Here is a 16,686-nt window from a genome sequence, read left to right as displayed (position 1 = left end):
AGATTCCTGAGAGGCATGGGACTTAGCAGGTGATGAGACAGCTATCCTTTGATTACTCAGACTATTACAATAGACCAGTCTATCAACAGGGCAACTACAAAGTGACTATGGAGGAAATAGATAGGACTCACAAAAGAAAAGGAGGTGGATTACAGTTTGGATGAGGCATGACAATCATTTAGGTATGCCTTAGAAAAAGTAGTTTTTATATTATTGGAACAACAATTGTAAATCCTGATGCTACCCCACTCAGCTCCTACACACCAGAAACAACCTGAGACATCCCAGCCGCTCAGAATCTGACATCTCAGATCCTTCTCCATTGAAGGAAATCTGTTCCTTAGCTAATGACTGATTACATATCCTGGGCCCAAGAAAAAACCAACAAACCAGTAACTCCTTTTGTTGTCAAGATAGCAAGAGTAGTTGAGGGAACGTTTGATGGTATTGCTCAACGAAGCACAAAGGACAAAACCTCAAAGGGGCTTCCATTGATCAAGTTGTATCAATTTGAGTATCCAAGCGAATCATAATTACTGTTCTTTAAAGCAAATTAAATCTTCAAAGTCTGTTGAATCATTGTAATAAATAGAAAAAGATACTTAGAAGTGTTCCTTAAAAGTAGTAGTAATATAAAAGATGAACAAATAAAACAGTTTACTACAGTTTTAACATATAAAAGAAGTATTTACAGATACTGGAGTTCTTTACTGTTTCTTCTATTAATTATGTTTTTTTTAATATCTTAGAGGTATACTCATCAATATTATTAACAGTGGCCACGATAACAATCCCCACAACACAGTAGTTTAACAAAGTAAAGCCCACATTTCACTCAGAGTCTGACATGGCTAGTTTCTCCTGGACAGCTCTTCATGGAGTGACAGTTCCTCGGTGCTTCCATGTTGTCTCTCTCTTTGCTTCAAGTCACATGGCCACATGTCACTCCCACTCACATTCCATTGAATGGAAGTGATCACAGAGTCTTTACCAACTGCAAGGGGAGGTGGGAAAGTCAGGAGAGGGTATGGATATTGGTGAACCCTCTCAGTCTCTGCCAGAGTAGACATGCATTTTCCTCTATCTAGGTAAGTAAGGAATGGTGGACACAAGGGACTGGGAGGAAAAGTAAGTCGTTGCAGAAGTAGGAGCTACTGTTTCAGAACAGTGAAAATTCAGTAGGAGTGGTCTCATTCGACCACCGGGTAGGAAAAAGAGTCAACAATATATTGCCAGTTTATGAATGAAGCAAATGTCCTAAGAAAACAATGGACTTTACCGACCTATGCCGCAGCTGAGGACCAGAAACATTCTGAATAACATGATTACTTGTAACAAAAGACCAATGAGGCATAACGAAGTAAATGCAGACTGGGACCGAGCCCCGGTAACCTGACGGATGGACACAGGTGGGCAAAGGGAGGTACAGATGCCAAGAACAGGCTGATGAATCCATTTGTGGTGGAAAGAGAATGTCACTATGAAAAAGGGACCTGGCCCTGCAAACACCTGTTGGGGTCTGAACCACTTAAGAAAGGCCAGACACTTTTCATACTGAGAAAGAGAAAGAGCCTGTACACTTGGATGAGCTTTTTTTTTTTTTTTTTTACATCTGGAGGATTGCTATAACCCACAGGAAGGCATAAAATAAGTTGTTTTTTAACCACAAAAAAGGCATAAAATACATAAGAAGGAAGTGGAGGAGGAGTTAACAAAACTTGCTGACTAACAAAATCTTGAGCTTGTCTTACAGAAAAATAAATAAGGGAACAGCTAGTTAAAACTCCTCTGCTTGTAACTGCCTCCACTGATTAAGAGCTCACTTTAGCTGTTGTTTTTTTTTCTCTTTACTTGCATACCCTCCCAGCTTCGCCTCTCCTAGCTACTATATCACAGGACAGCTTAACCACCCCTGCAGGTAACACCTCTGACATTTGAGTCACTATAGTAATGGGGGCTTATGCTGTATTTTTTCTTTTTTTTTTCAGAAGCTTGGAATCAGCTCTTGTCCAGTTTGAGTCAGCTAAGAATGGTTGGGACCACCGACCGTAAACCGAGGCCTGCGCGGCTGTCCGATGATGGATGACCTTTTGATGTCAGATGCTGGAAACTCCACCCTCATATCCAGCTAAGTCTCCATTTTTAAACATGCACCGAGAAGAAGGGTGTAACCCAGATATGCCTGTGCAGAACACCCATTACCTCACCGTTCCCTATCTCTAGCCACCTTTCGCTACACCTGAGACCACACTGCTTCTTTATCCCATTAATATTTCAAGCCCCTCGAGTTCAGGGAGGCAGATCTGAGATTTGTTCTCCCGTCTCCTCACTTGACTGCTTTGTGCATAAATTCTTTCTCTGTTGCAAACCTCAGCTTCTCAGCATTTGGCTTGCCGCCTGCTGGGCAAAGAAACTGGTTTGGTAGCAGTCTTAACAAAACATTTTAGGGTCCCACCCCAGATTTTGTCTTTGCTCTGAAGCCCTTTCTTAATTTGAGAATCTTGAAGAGGAAGGAATGAAAAAGACCTATTCTCGAACCCAAGTTCTGTCTTCTTCATATGTCCTCTAAAATGTTGCTGAAAACAGAACAATTCCTTTTTCAGTTCCCCTCTGCTCTCATTTTAGCATAAGCTCTGAGAAAAGTCAGAGGACGCTTTCTAAATTCTACCTAAAAAATCTCCTTGGCTAGTTTCATCAGTTCACTAGGTACCGTTTCTGTTCTCTGCGTTACTGCAAACAAATTTTCCGTCACTATAGAATAAGAGTCCTTTCTCCCCCATCTTGCAATAACATTTCCACACTTTCGAGGCCTCCCTGACAGTCTTCTTGAAAACCGTCAGGCTCTTCCTAACAATCACTTTGAGGCCCTTCAGACTTTGACTAACATTGGCCTCAAGGTCATTCTGCTTTCTGCCTATCATATTCCCAATGGAACATGTTCCAGATTTTCTTACTACAGCAGTGTACTCCCAAGTGCCTTAATCTGTTTCACTTTGGCTCTGCAAATTACTCCAAAATGGAGTGGAACAGTGCAACCATTTATTTTGCTCTCACTTCTATTGATCAGGACCTTGGACAGGACTCCGTAGGGACAGTTTCTCGGGTTCCCGCTGTCAGCTGAAGGATTGTAAGGCTGAGGGCTAGGCTCCTCTGAAGGTTCACTCACTCAGGTCTGGCAGTTGCTGCTGTCTTTTGGAAGGGGCCCCAGCTCCTCTCCACTTGGGTCTCTCCCCTTGAGCCTCTGTGGACTTCCTCACAGCTTGAGGACTGAGCTCTATGTGCGAGAGAGAGAGAGAGAGAGAGAGAGAGAGAGAGAGGGAGGATGGATGCAGTCTAGGGGGAAGCCCTACCACATTTTATGGTCTAACCTTGGATGTGAGGCAGTGTCACTTCAGCTGCATTTCAGTTATTGATACAGTTTAAATTATTGTTGGGGTTTAAGGGGAGGAGAAATAGGTCTCATCTACTTCAGGAGATTGATGAAGATCTAAAAGAGCTTGTGGGACTAGACACACTGCTATGGCCATCTATGGGGAATAAAGATCTGCCACACCTGGTTTGACTCTACTTGACTGGACTTGTCTATGCAGTGAGAGAGAGTGGGAAGCAAGGAAGTATATGCAACAGCCTAGGACCTTGGGATGGAACCATCTTTGCAAAAATTCTCTTTCTTTGTAACATTCCATTCTGCTATACTTTGCACCCCTAAAATAGTTCACTACATCTCTGGCATGTCCAGGCTTTGGGGTGTGTGTGTGTGTTAGGGGATCCTTCTTGCCATTTTTTGTTTCATCTGTCTTCTCTTGCCCTGAGTGACGAGCAGCCAGCCAGAGATCCTAGAAATGATCATGAGGGGGATGAATATGGTTCTGTGTTGTATTTGGCCCAGAGTCTAATTCAAATAGAAGCTGACAGTAAATCAACGGGAAAAGGAGACCTGGAACACTTCCCTCTATGTAAGAGTGCTGACTCATTTCCTCATCCCATTAGATGATGTATTACAGTGAGGTTCCCATAGTGACAAAGAGGATAAGACTATGTGCTAATGGGCCTTTCCGGACTCTGTTTTCTCTGATTCAGCCTGATTTTATGGCTAAAGCAGCAGGGAGAGTAGATATTTATTTGTTTATCTTTCTCTCTCTACATATGTATTCATATATATAAAATAATGATACAAATGAATACAGTATTTTTTTTTATTTTCCTGCTAAGGTCTTAAATAATTACAATGAAGCTACAACAATATAATTGTATACTTGGAGAGAGAAGTTTTTTTTTTAAAAAGAGATGGAATATAATTGTATCACATCTTTCAACAACGCAAGAAAAAAATTAATATTTAATCAGCTTGATCTGGTGATTTTTATTACTATACCAAAATTATATCAAAGTCTTTTTAATATAGATTTTCATATCATATAAAATACTAATAAAGTAGTGAAATTTAATTGTGGATCTATATGAAGACTCTGAGGCAGCTGCCTGAATTTTATGAAACTAGTGTTGAGCAACTGGAAAAAGACATTTAATCTAATTCAAAGAAGTAAATATTAAGCCACCTCTGAGTGTTGGGTGCAGTGAGGAATTCTAAGATATATCTCCCTTCAATAGGTAAAACATGCAAATAATTTAAAAACAGTCATCTTCTGTTGACCTTGATACACTCAGCATTGAGCTAGGCAGTCAGGACTCACCTTGTCCTGCAGAGATTTCATCATTTATTTTGGAAGATTAGTAAAAATAGTAAAACAAAACAAATAAAACTCAGTGATGTGTAAAAACAGTCAAAAAAATTTTTTAAATGAGCCCCAAATACTAGATTTTATAAACTAGAAACAATCATATTTCTAAAGGTAAGAGAGTCAGAGATTAATGCTATGATGGGGTGAAGTGTTTGAAAAGGAGGGAATTTTAAACTGAGCCTGGAGGGAGAAGGGGAAGAGAAAAGCGATGCCAGGGAAAGTTGGGGAACAGAGCATGAGCTCAAGTGCTGAGACGGGGTGGGTATGAACGTGACATGGGCAGCAGGCAGCGGGGAGGGACCCTGGATGTGAATAAACTGCTACTATGTATGAGCAGTTGCCTGGGTGGCGGAGAACCGTGGAAGCCCAAGTCCGCAGGGCTCTGGGCTCCTCCCTGCCTCTGCCCACCCCAATTGGTGTCATCCCTGTGCAGGGAGGACCGCTACACTGCCCCACCGCGGTAGTAAACGGTAAACCACACAGTGCCAGAGCCGGCGTGTGTGGGTGTCCAGCTATACACCTTGCTGTGACAGGAGCTGCTGTTCAGTGCTAAAACAGCATCCCTTCCCTACTCAGCACTGTCTCAACACAGTATGGGTAACCGAGCTGCCGTGGCGACGCGAGTCTACAGCAGGGAGCCAGCTGTTGCAAATGCAGTATTGACACCAGTGACTCAATGCCTGAAATAGGAGAGGCAGGTTGACTTTGCTTCAGGAGTTTCCTGACACGGTGGGTCATGTTCTCTTCAAAGCATGGCTAAGTCATGAACTCAGCGGAATCAATATCTGTCCAAAAATCTATATGAAACTACAGAGGTGGGTGGTGCACAGATCACAGAGTCTGAACGAAGACGAAGTGGGTTCAAACACTGCCTTCATTGCACTCACAAATTGTGCCTCAGGCAAGTCACGTAAAGCCTCTGGGACCCAAGGTAAGAATAAAACCTGTCCTTTTCACCTTATAAGTTTATCGTGAGGATGCCATAACTTGTAAGGGCAGGAACTATGTAAATCACAAAACACTATAACAAGTTTAATTCTACTCAATGTCGTGTGGATAAATGAGACCTGAGTTTCCTTCCCATTACATTTCTATCAGCGTATGTTCCTCTGTCAGACTTTAAGATCTGTCACTTGTAAATGTGCTTGAGCCTAGTCCCTTTCTATAGTCCCTAGATATACTTAGATGACAATTCTTAGGGATTCTTTATCCTCGAGACTAAAACTGAATAAAAATTCAGGATTAAGATCTAAATACCAGGAGATAATTGAAAACATATATATTTTTGAGCTGCAGGAAACCTCAAGGGAAATCTGTTCAAGTCTATTTCACTCTGCACAAGTCTGCCTTATATAAACAGGAACACAGAATTCAATGGGCTTTTCAGAAACATTCAACTCATAAAAAATTGTTCCTATTGAGCATCACTGTTCTATAAACTTTAGCCTAGTTTGGGTAACTGCCAGAGAACTCCTAGGTTTGTGGAGAACTTTGGTTTCTTTCTTTTTCACTATTCTTACTCTGACAGGTTTCTTCCTTAGCTTTCCCAGAAAAACATAGACAGCCCTCTTTCTTTGAGTCTTAATTCCATGTTGCAGCCAGTTGGACTCAACCACAGTTAGACTAAATATCTTCTTTCAGAATAGTCAAGCCCTAATGGTCCCAGTCACAAACTGTCCCCAAAATAGCCTATAGCCAGAACTACTCCTCTGTTACATCTTAGTGCCCAGCTTATGGCTCCGAAGGAAGGATGTTGGCTAAACTCATTAGCATATATACCAGGCAACACAACACAGCCCTTTTGGATTTATCTGTCTTTTCCTTATGTTGGTCCTTCACCAACAAGTGGGCCATGCTACGTTTTTCAGCATATATTCTGAGCATCTCTGTGGATCCCAGCTGCATATGACACTATCTCCTCCTTACTTGGTCAGAACGTAGTGGAACAAATATGTCTTTAGCAGCTAAGCATTTTCACTTTTACTGTCACATACAAAAGCACAAACATCTACAGCACAGCAGACCTACCATTCATAATTCAGTGAATAAAAAGCAGCTGAAAAACCAAAACTTGGAGAATGAATTAAAACAGTACCATAAAAATAAAATGCAGACTTCTAGATTCTCAAATAGTTCATCCTGAAGTTCAACAGAGGCCCGTTAATGGGTGTGTTTATGTTTATATACAGCAGATGGCGGGGAACATGCAGTGTCTGTTGAATCTTGAAGGCATTTTGAAAATAGGAGGCAACTAATGTTTCTCCTAACCACCCATGTCCTCCTTCACACGTCTTCCAGAGTCTGTTTGCTCACAACCATTATTGGCTCTGTGTGTGTTCAGTTTATTTCTCTTTTCCTTTTATATGATTGTGGTAATGTTACTTAATTTGTTTAATGTGGCACCAGTGCCTTATAGGCTGAAGGACAGTTGGGGTGGTCAGGTAATCCTGGACATCCTAGAAAAAAGATCCTCCACTATCTGCTCCTGAGGACTCCAGGGAGAGCAGATGGAATGTTAGATCTTCAAAAATGTTCCCAGCATCACAGGGCAGAGGTTTTCCACAGAGAGTAGGGTAGTGATACCAGCCTTGGTCCTCAGTCACCTTTAGTAATGGCTCTGTGAAAAACTATTTCTCTAGCTGTCAATCTGTGAAACTTCAGGCTGTATCCAAGAAGAACTGCTCAAAGTCCTGGGAGAAATCTGACTTTGCCTGGCACAAATGAATCAGAGGATGAACACTGAGCAATTAGCTGAGATGACCAATGATGGAGCCACCAGGAGGAATCAACTAGGAATATGACCCAAAGCCTTCAGAAATATTCAGACTACAGAAGGCATTTCCATCCAACATCACTAAATTATGACCATGACTTTCAGGAGAGATTGGCTGCTTCCTCCTCCAAGAGAGGAGTCACAAAAAAGCACCTGGTGACAGCGAGGCAGTTACCCAGGGACTCCAGTCCCTTCATAGCAACTGAAGTTCTCTCCAGGAAGAGAGGACTCAAAAAAATTCCCAGCACTGCCAAATCTGGAATCTGGGGGCCTACTACATATATCCTTTAAAACTCAAATACAGCTTTTGACTCATTCTTATATTTATTTATAAATATTCATTGGGCACCCAGTATGAGCCAGACACTAGTCTAGCATACATCAAGGAGTATCACAAACAGCCTCAGTCAGGGGAATGTCCACAAAGAGGAAGACGTGGGGTTCAGAAAGACGAGTAGCACTTCCGAAATGCATTTAGCTAGTTAGTAGCTGAGCCAGGATCTGAACCCATAACCAAAGCCTGTTTCTTCTATTAAGCTAACATCCTGATAGAATTGGATCTGCATATTTAAACTGAGTACACAAAAACCCACTGGTAATTTCTAACACAGGATCTATGCCTTTTGTACTACAAGAAGACCACCACATTTTCTTTTAAAAGGTTTATTTCCAAAAAAATGCTTATATAACATTAAAAAATCATCATCATCATCAATAACTATACTTCAATAAAAATTAGAGAGAACAGTATCAGTAGTAATAAATTCTCTGGAGACAATAAAAGCAATGTGAAGAGAATAAAACTGAAAGGCTTGAAGAATTTAGAGTGATCAGAGATGAAAATGTCCTGAAAGGTACAATATATCCCTGAGAAGCAAGAAATTATCCCGCCCCCAAAACCAACCTTCCCCTAGAGGAGAATCATAGATTTGTAATGTCAGAAATGACATTTAGCAGACCTAAACCTAAACTCAGGTTCTCTGACTCCCCAAAATACAAGAACATAGAAAAAAAAAATCAAAGAACTATAACTTAGAGAGAGATCTGAGAAATCCACTTGGATTTATCACTTCCACAAATATTAATAACCAAGTCCATGGACATTTAGTTGAAAATTGAGAAACGAGGTTGATTCAGTGTTCTCAGAATATATGTGTGCCCCCTAATTAGGCTCTGGCGTGTGTATGCATGTGTATACATGTGTATACGTGTGCACGTGTGTTTGTGTACATGAGAAGGAGAGAAAAGGAAAGATAAAGGGAGACAGTGACAGACTGAAGCAAAAAGACATCTTTAAGTATTTGGGAGAATTGTTAATTCCTCCTTCTTTATTCCTCACTCCTATTACACCCAATTCTGTCAAGAGGAGTGAAGTAAGAGAGATCAGTCACCAGGGACCCCTGAGACGTGCTGGGGATGTATCTAAGCTCAGATAAATTGGGTGTTTTTCATAAACCTCACTAGTGGTCACCAATAGGTGTTCCCCTCTCCTTCTTGGGCATAAAAAAGGCTGCATTACTCAGGCCCTCAGATTAGGCAGGAGCATATGCTTCTGGCCAATGCACAGTGGGAGGAAATGCCAAACAGGATGAGGTCGTAAAAAGCCCCTGAGTAACCTGTCTGCTCCCGCTTCCTCTGCTGTGCTTCCTAGGAGGCCTGTGATGGGATGTGGAGTCCTGGATGAAACTAGCCTGGAACACTCATCGTCATAGAGGGGTCAACTGCCCTGGAGAGTTAGCTAGAACCTAAGCAGATTCTGAACATAAGAAGAGTAGCATTTTATTCCATTAAGTTACTGCTTGTTACTGCAGCATAGCCATGCCAACCTGACCGACACTGTCTTATTACCCCCACTTCACTGAAGCTTAGAGAACATAGGTAAATGTCCCCAGATCACAGTTAGTAAATGACGGATCCAAGAATTAAACCAACTCTGGTTGCCATGGTAATGAGACTGCTACTGTACCACCTCTGCTTCCCACTAAATCCTTTAACTTTGCCCTCTGCCTTCACAGATCTTTATTTCTCCAGCTTCCACCCACTGACAGTCTGTGAAAGCTTGGGCCAAAGCAGTGAAGCAATGGTCTTCTATCTGGTCCTCTGACTATATTCTTCCTCTAATCCAGTTTATATTAGCACTTCCTGCCAGAATAATTTCCTAAATTAGTCCTTTCTATTGTACTTTTTATTTTATTCTATACATGAGTCCTTTCTATGAAAAAAGCTTCCATGATTCCTTGTTAGGTGCTAAAATCCATTTAAAAATAGAATTTTCATGCTGAGAAGGTGCATAAGATGATCTGTTTCAACCTTATTTTAAACAAGATGAACTCAAGTCTGTAGGTTCTGTGGCTTCTCTCATGATCACATGATTATAACTAGCAAAGTCAAAGAGGAAATTACAGAGATTGCACACGGACAGAACAACAGAAGCTGGCCTTAGCCTACTTTACGAGCTTGAGTTATGGAGCTAGAATACCTGGGCTGAATCCAGTTTCTGTCAGTTACTTGCTGTGTGAACTTGCCAAGTCACTTAAACTCTCAGGAACTACTTTTCTCATTTGCACACACTGGGAATACTAACACTGTCTATTGCAAAAGGTTATTGAAGATTAAATGAGTTAATGTAGGTCAAGTATTTAAAGCAGTGTCTGTCCTGTAGAAAGCTCTATGTAAATGTAAGCGACTAATGTGACTTCTAAAACAATTTCTCCACTTCCAGTAGCCAAGTACTTTTTCCTTAGAACCTGTCATGTGAACTCAAACCATGTAGTTTTTGCCTTTGCCATTTCCTCTAGTTGAATACGTATCTTTTCTTTTTCTATCTAGATAGAATTTATACATATTTTTAGGGTCAGTCTGAAGTCTCACCTGCTATTAAGCCATTTCCTGAATGTCCCAACCCTTGTGAGCTCTCCAATGTTGAGACTGACAGAGAGAGTTAATGTGTATGTTCACACTTACAACATCCTGTCTTACATGATCGTCTTGCTAGTAGATCCTATGCTTTTCTCACCCTGAACACTCTGATGAAGCACACTTTGATGCTGAAGAAGCCTTTGTGGCCAAGAACTGAGATTAGCCTTCAGACAAAGGCTAGCTGAGAACAGAAGAGCCCTCAGTTCAACCCTGGAGGAACTGAATTCTGCCAAAGTGCATGTGAAGTCACACGTGTCTCTATCCCAGCTGTCTTCAGATGGGACCCAAGCCCTGGCCAACACCTTGATTGCAGCCTGTGTTAAGCAGAGGATTCGGTTAGCCATACCTGGACTCCTGACTCACAGAAACTGTGAGATAACAAATAACTACAATGCTGTATCACCTCACCTCTGTTAGCATGGCCGTCACCAAGAAGCAAGATATAACAAGTGCTGGTGAGGATGTGGAGGAAGGGAAGCCCTTACATACTATTGGTGAGAATGTAAATTGGTGCAGCCACTCTGGAAAACAAAAGGGAGGTTTCTCAAAAAATTAAAAATAAATCTACCATATGATCCAGCAAGTTCACTTATGGGTGTATACTCAAATAAAATGAAAATAGGATATTAAAGAGATACATGCAGTCCCATGTTTATTGCAGCATTATGCACAATAGCCAAGATATGAAAACAACCTAAGTGTCTATCAACAGATGAACAGACAAAGAAGATGTGATATATAGAAACACAGTGGAATATTCAGCCACGAGAAAGGAAGACATCCTGCCATTTCCGGCAGCCTGGATGGACCTTGAGCACATCATAAGTGCGATAAGTCAGACAGAGAAAACACAAATGTTGCATGTTATATGCAGAATCCAGAAAAAGACAAAGTTATAAAAACAGAGAGTAAAATGGTTACCAGGAGATGCAGGGTGGCGGGATGGGACATGTGGACATGTAGCACATTTACTCTCTGTTTTTATGGCTTTGTCTTATATTCACTAAAACTGTGCATTATTAGGTCTGTCAGTTATAGTGAATATAGACAACAATGTAGTATTATAACCATTAAACTTGCTAGGAGACCACAACTTAATTATTCCGACCACAAAAAAGAAAGGCAAATTATGTAACATGGTAGAGGTGCTAATTATCTCTACAATAGCAATCATATTGCTATATATACATTTATCAATTAACACATTATACACTTAAAATTCATACAATGTTACATGCCAAACATATTTCAACTAAGTAAGGTGGAAAAAAAAGAGATTAAGCAAACAATTCAGAAGTACATAGATTCTTGTTGATAAAAGGTTATGTAGCAAATGGGCTACATGCACATTTACATGTCATGTAGAAAATGCAGTCAATTGGAGTAGAAATGCAAAGAAAAACTCATAGCAAGATTTTTCTAGCTGGAGCATCTACCTGATTGCATGACAAATGTTCTCTATTATCTGTAAATCACAGCTAAGAGCTTACTTGCTGAATATGGTCTCAGTTCTCTAGTACTGAACAAAGACTCAAGATACTTCGGGGAACTTACAATTCTATCAAGGGGAAGACCAGAAAGAACATGCTTATTACCCCCCACCTGCCTATAGTCTCTCAAGTCACCCCACATCTTTCTTGCTGTCTTCATTTCCTCCTTGCATGGTTTCCTCATTAGACAGATGTGAATGCTACAATGTAAGAACAAAAGAGCACGTCTTGCCCTCCTTCCAGTTTATTTTCCATACGCTTCCTCAGAATATACTGCCTATTAACTTATAAAGAACTGCAGCTCAGCTAAAATATTTGCCTTACAGAAAGGGTGCCATGCAGCTGAAAATATCTGTCATATGGAAAATGATTTGTCTTATTTCAGTGAAGGAGAATAGAACAAGAACTTAGAAGCCAGAAAACATTTGAATTTGATTCTTGTCAATAATGTATCAGCTTTGTGGCTTTTGTTTCAAAATCTCACTGGATCCGTTTTCTCAGGAGTAAAACTATCTCAGTGTGATTTTGATAAACATATGAAGTAATGAATATAATGCCCTTGGGACCTTGTAATAGTTTATCAAATATTAACTACCTTCTCTGTCTTCCTGTCTTTTCCATCCACCACAAACATTCACACAGGCAAATATACATTCTTTTCCACCACTTTTTGATTATTTCTCAAAGAAAGTCACTGGATATTTCACTTTCACAAGAGAACTGATCTTTGTGTAGCACAGTAAGGTCAACAGTTGATAAAAACACTTCAACTTCTTTCTGGAACCATGGCCTGAGTTCCTTATTTCGTCCTGAAGGTCAGTGCAATTTTAACGCGAGTTTATGGTTTCCACAGTTCATCTTTGAGACACTCATATGAAGCTACCCATCAAACTAAATGAATCTGTGGTTCTAGGCAGGTTAGATTTCAGGGATACTACAGAACCATCGCTGATTCTAATTCAGAACAGAAATTGTATTATGTTTATAGAAAGCTCTGATACATGTTTACATTTAAGGGTTTTCCTTCATGTTTGAAAATACTTAACACTCTAAGGAGTTTTCTGCTTGTGAGCCAGTCGCAGGCTCTCCATGTGTTTGATTGGTAAGTCGGCGTGCCTATCCCTCACCAGAAAGGGACGTATTTGTCATATTTTTATAATTTTAAATTAAGTTGGTACTTGCTGTAAAGTTCAGCATTTGAGTGGTCATTCTTTTTGTCGTGTCAGAATAATCGTTCTGCTTTCTCTTGCCATTAAGTAAGTTAGCACACTAACCATGAAGAGGGAAGTGGCTTTAATTTGGTCTCAGACTGGATAATATACTACTTACCACTTGGCTCAAATGTAATCTTTGAAAATGAGTCAACTGGAGCTGTTTTTAGTGTGCATGTTGTCTGATACCATTATGTAATGCTTTGTTACTTGTTAACTTTTTAAATTAAATTTTGGAACATAATTTCCTATGAGTGTTAAGTCCATTCTGACAATATAACAGCCCTAACCTCTACTTTGTATCAAGTTTAGTGGTGGCCCTAGCCAACAGACTATGTCTGGAACCATAACAGTAGGATGTATATACCCAAGTATCTTATTTCAGTTATTTGCAATGAGGTGTTAATGGGGTGGATATCTCCGATTTACTCAACTGAAATCTAACTGTATATATTACTGTCTTCAGTTTAGCCAGAAACTCAAAATGCAGATATCTTATCAGGAGTCAGGAAGAATAATTCATAATGTGGACAATCTCTCATTTTTTTACCTCAAATATGTCACCACTACTGTAAGCCCTATGAATGCTGAATCAGTAGAGGACTGTAGGATGGAGTAGAACACCTTCTAAGTGATGTTATAATCAGGGCACAGTCTTAGTATGGATTTCCCCTCAAAACATTGCAGAGGCAGGTACATGGGTGCAGGAAGGGTGTTTGGGATGTGATCCCAGGAAGAGTGAAAAATGAGAAAGAGGGAGAGAATATGAGAAGCAAAGCAAGAAGTGGTGCATTAACAAGGTTTCTGCTGTAGGTAACGAGTCCTTAATTCTGCCAGGACCTCTGGGAATTGTATAGAACGCCACCCAGAATTCACACTGATCCTATCTCTGATCCCTGATTGTTCAAGGATCATCTTTGGGAGCATTAACAACCTTATACTTCTAGAATTTTCTATCATGCAAGGACAGCAATAGCCCATGGAATCAGAAAACATCCTGAGACCAAAAAAAAAAAAAAAAAAAAAAAAGAAAGAAAAGAAAAGAAAATGAAAGTGAAAAAATACAACTTGAGGTGGGACATTGGCAGCGCAGCTGAGTCGGCAGTGTGCCATGCCACAGGGTGTGACACCAACACTCTCTCTTATAATTATTGAGTAGATCTTTCCCTTGGATTTCTTTTCAGCCAGTTCCTAAAATTTCCTCCTTGGGAAACAATGACATTAAACATTAAACCAAATATAATTTCAAAAGACTTGTTTTATAGAAGAAGCTCAAATGCCTCATCATATAAATATGGAAGTAGCTGATATCAGAGACTTCCATCAGAGTGAATAATACGAAGATACTTCGTTCCTGAAAGGCACAGGCATCAAGAAGTTAGAAGAGAACACATACATCTACGTCTGATTCACCTCATCATTCTTCTCAGCAACCTGGTCAGTGGTATCACTTTCACACATCAGATGATTATCATAGCTGAACTTCTAGCTATAAGCACACAGACTCAGGTGAGTTTTCTGCATCAACTGGCGTTATTTGGAGGGATTCAGCTGGTTAATAGAGAGTCCAAGATGGCACCTCACACACATCTGGCCCCTCGGTGAAGGTGGCTGCAGGGCTGCGCCAAACTGACCGCCAACTGGAGAGCCTGTATGTGGCTTCTCTTGCGTGGTGCTCTCAGGGCAGTTAGATTTCTTAAATGGCTTCACGGGACTCTCACAAAGAATAATCCCAGAGGCCAGAGTGGAACCTGGATGCTGTTAAAACCTGACTTTGGCAGTGCAAGAAATGTCACATCTGTCACATATTATTAGTCAAGCATCTCACTAAGCCAGCCAGGACACAAAGACAGGAAAATTAGATTCTACTTTTCCATGCAAAATGTAGCAAAGAATTTATAGCCATCTATGACCTACCAGAGCTGTGATATTAGATCTTGAATTTAAATCAATGTTTTTAATGGATTTTAAACAGAGCTGTGAAGTTTCGCTTCACTGCATTGAAACCTCTTATCTTAAAAGGTAAGAAACTAAATCCCAGTATACATGCCAGTCTTAGGAGGGAAGATGGCTGCAGATTAAATAAAATACACAATTTTGAAAATAGATGGGATTTCAGCCAAGATTTACCATACTTAGAACCACGGTAACTTAGGAATGGAATTTGTTAGGTTCATACCTTGAGGAAATTAATAATCATATAGTGAGTAGCCCTTTTTGACAAGATTCATTATATGAAAACAATGAATCTAACTAAAATATTTGCAAAGCTTTCCATAAAGAATTTTGTAAAATCTAGAACCAAGCATAGGCTTATGTTTTAACTATAGACATTATTGAGTATATGCTTGAAGGTGTCTTTTTTTAAAGTATGTTTTGCTGAATTAGCAGTACTGGAATCTTTCTGTTCCTATAATTTCCCAGGTCTCTGTTCACAAAGCCAATCTCTGTAGGAGCAGCGTCCTCGCAGGTTGACTTTGGGGTTGACCCTATTTGCAGCTTTTAGAGGAAGTCACAGCCTGTCCTCTGCTGCCCCTGTATCATACAGGAGTGTCCTCAAAATCTGTGTGCTTACTTGGATGGCAATGAATTCCAGAGGCTTGTGTGTTTGCCGCAGCACTCCCCAAAGCACAATTTGAACAGAGATAACTGCCCCAGAGTCAGCAGATGGAGTAGGAAATGACTGCGCTGGTAGCCTGGGGACACTTCTACCCATTACCGATTTTCTCTGACTGTTGAATTAACACAAGAGCAGCTCTCCCTTCATAGGTCCCAAGGTGGAGGTCTAGATTTTCCTATTCACTCCCATGCTCTAGTCTCAGAGGGCCAGCAATGAAACCACCAGCCAAATGGTAAATGAGACGGACTGAGCTCTGAGCTCAAGGTCAAGGTTTTATCTCAAAACCAATTTGATTATAGACCCCCCTGCATGTTCCCATTCAGTGCTTTTCTCCCCTATTTTAGAGCCTCCCTTCACCCTCGGTATCTGTCCTGTTCCAGCCTCATTTACCAGCTAGTGTTCTCACACACCAGTCTGACACATCACGAGAATGTTCTGAAGTTTCTCTTGCCTCTAAACAGTCCCCTCACCAATCTAATTAAAATCACTACTGTATTAATAATTCTAAAGGAAGATTAAAGTTTTAAAGAGAGGGAAACACTCCAGCCTGGTACTTTGGGTCCTAATTCATAAAGTCACGCTCCACGTCTCAGGTCACTCCACCATCATCACTCGCCCTTCCTGTTTCCACTTTCTGGCCGGCTCCCCTTCCGCTAACGTGAAGACTCATCTAAAAAGCCATCTTCAGGAGGCCATCCCTCATTCCCCACCTAAGGTGATGACTTCTGCCTTCTCTGGAAGCCCATCATGAATTATTTATACATTCCTTATATCAATTTTTTTTTAATTTTAATAATTTTTTATTTAATCTGGTATATACAAAACAGTATAATTTTAATTTCAATATGCAAACGATTGAGACATTTTACATTCACTGTTTTTTCATTCTAAATCTTTGAAATCCAGTGTGTGTTTTATACACGTAGGTGTG

At 40.4% G+C, this 16,686-nt stretch overlaps 1 long non-coding RNA gene across 1 annotated transcript in view; it reads left to right on the top strand.

The window, feature by feature from the left end:
• LOC141574246 (uncharacterized) overlaps positions 1-16,686 on the top strand; it is a 335,328-nt gene that overhangs the window by 308,969 nt on the left and 9,673 nt on the right. Inside the window, exon 5 of the long non-coding RNA XR_012501158.1 lies at positions 1,989-14,644. This is a non-coding gene — a long non-coding RNA (uncharacterized LOC141574246). The remainder of the gene's footprint in view (positions 1-1,988; positions 14,645-16,686) is intronic.

The sequence above is a fragment of the Camelus bactrianus genome, chromosome 20 (genome assembly GCF_048773025.1).
Source record: "Camelus bactrianus isolate YW-2024 breed Bactrian camel chromosome 20, ASM4877302v1, whole genome shotgun sequence".
Taxonomy (NCBI): domain Eukaryota; kingdom Metazoa; phylum Chordata; class Mammalia; order Artiodactyla; family Camelidae; genus Camelus; species Camelus bactrianus.
The sequence above is the reverse complement of the archived record's forward strand: the minus strand, read 5'-3'. Positions and strand labels throughout refer to the sequence as shown.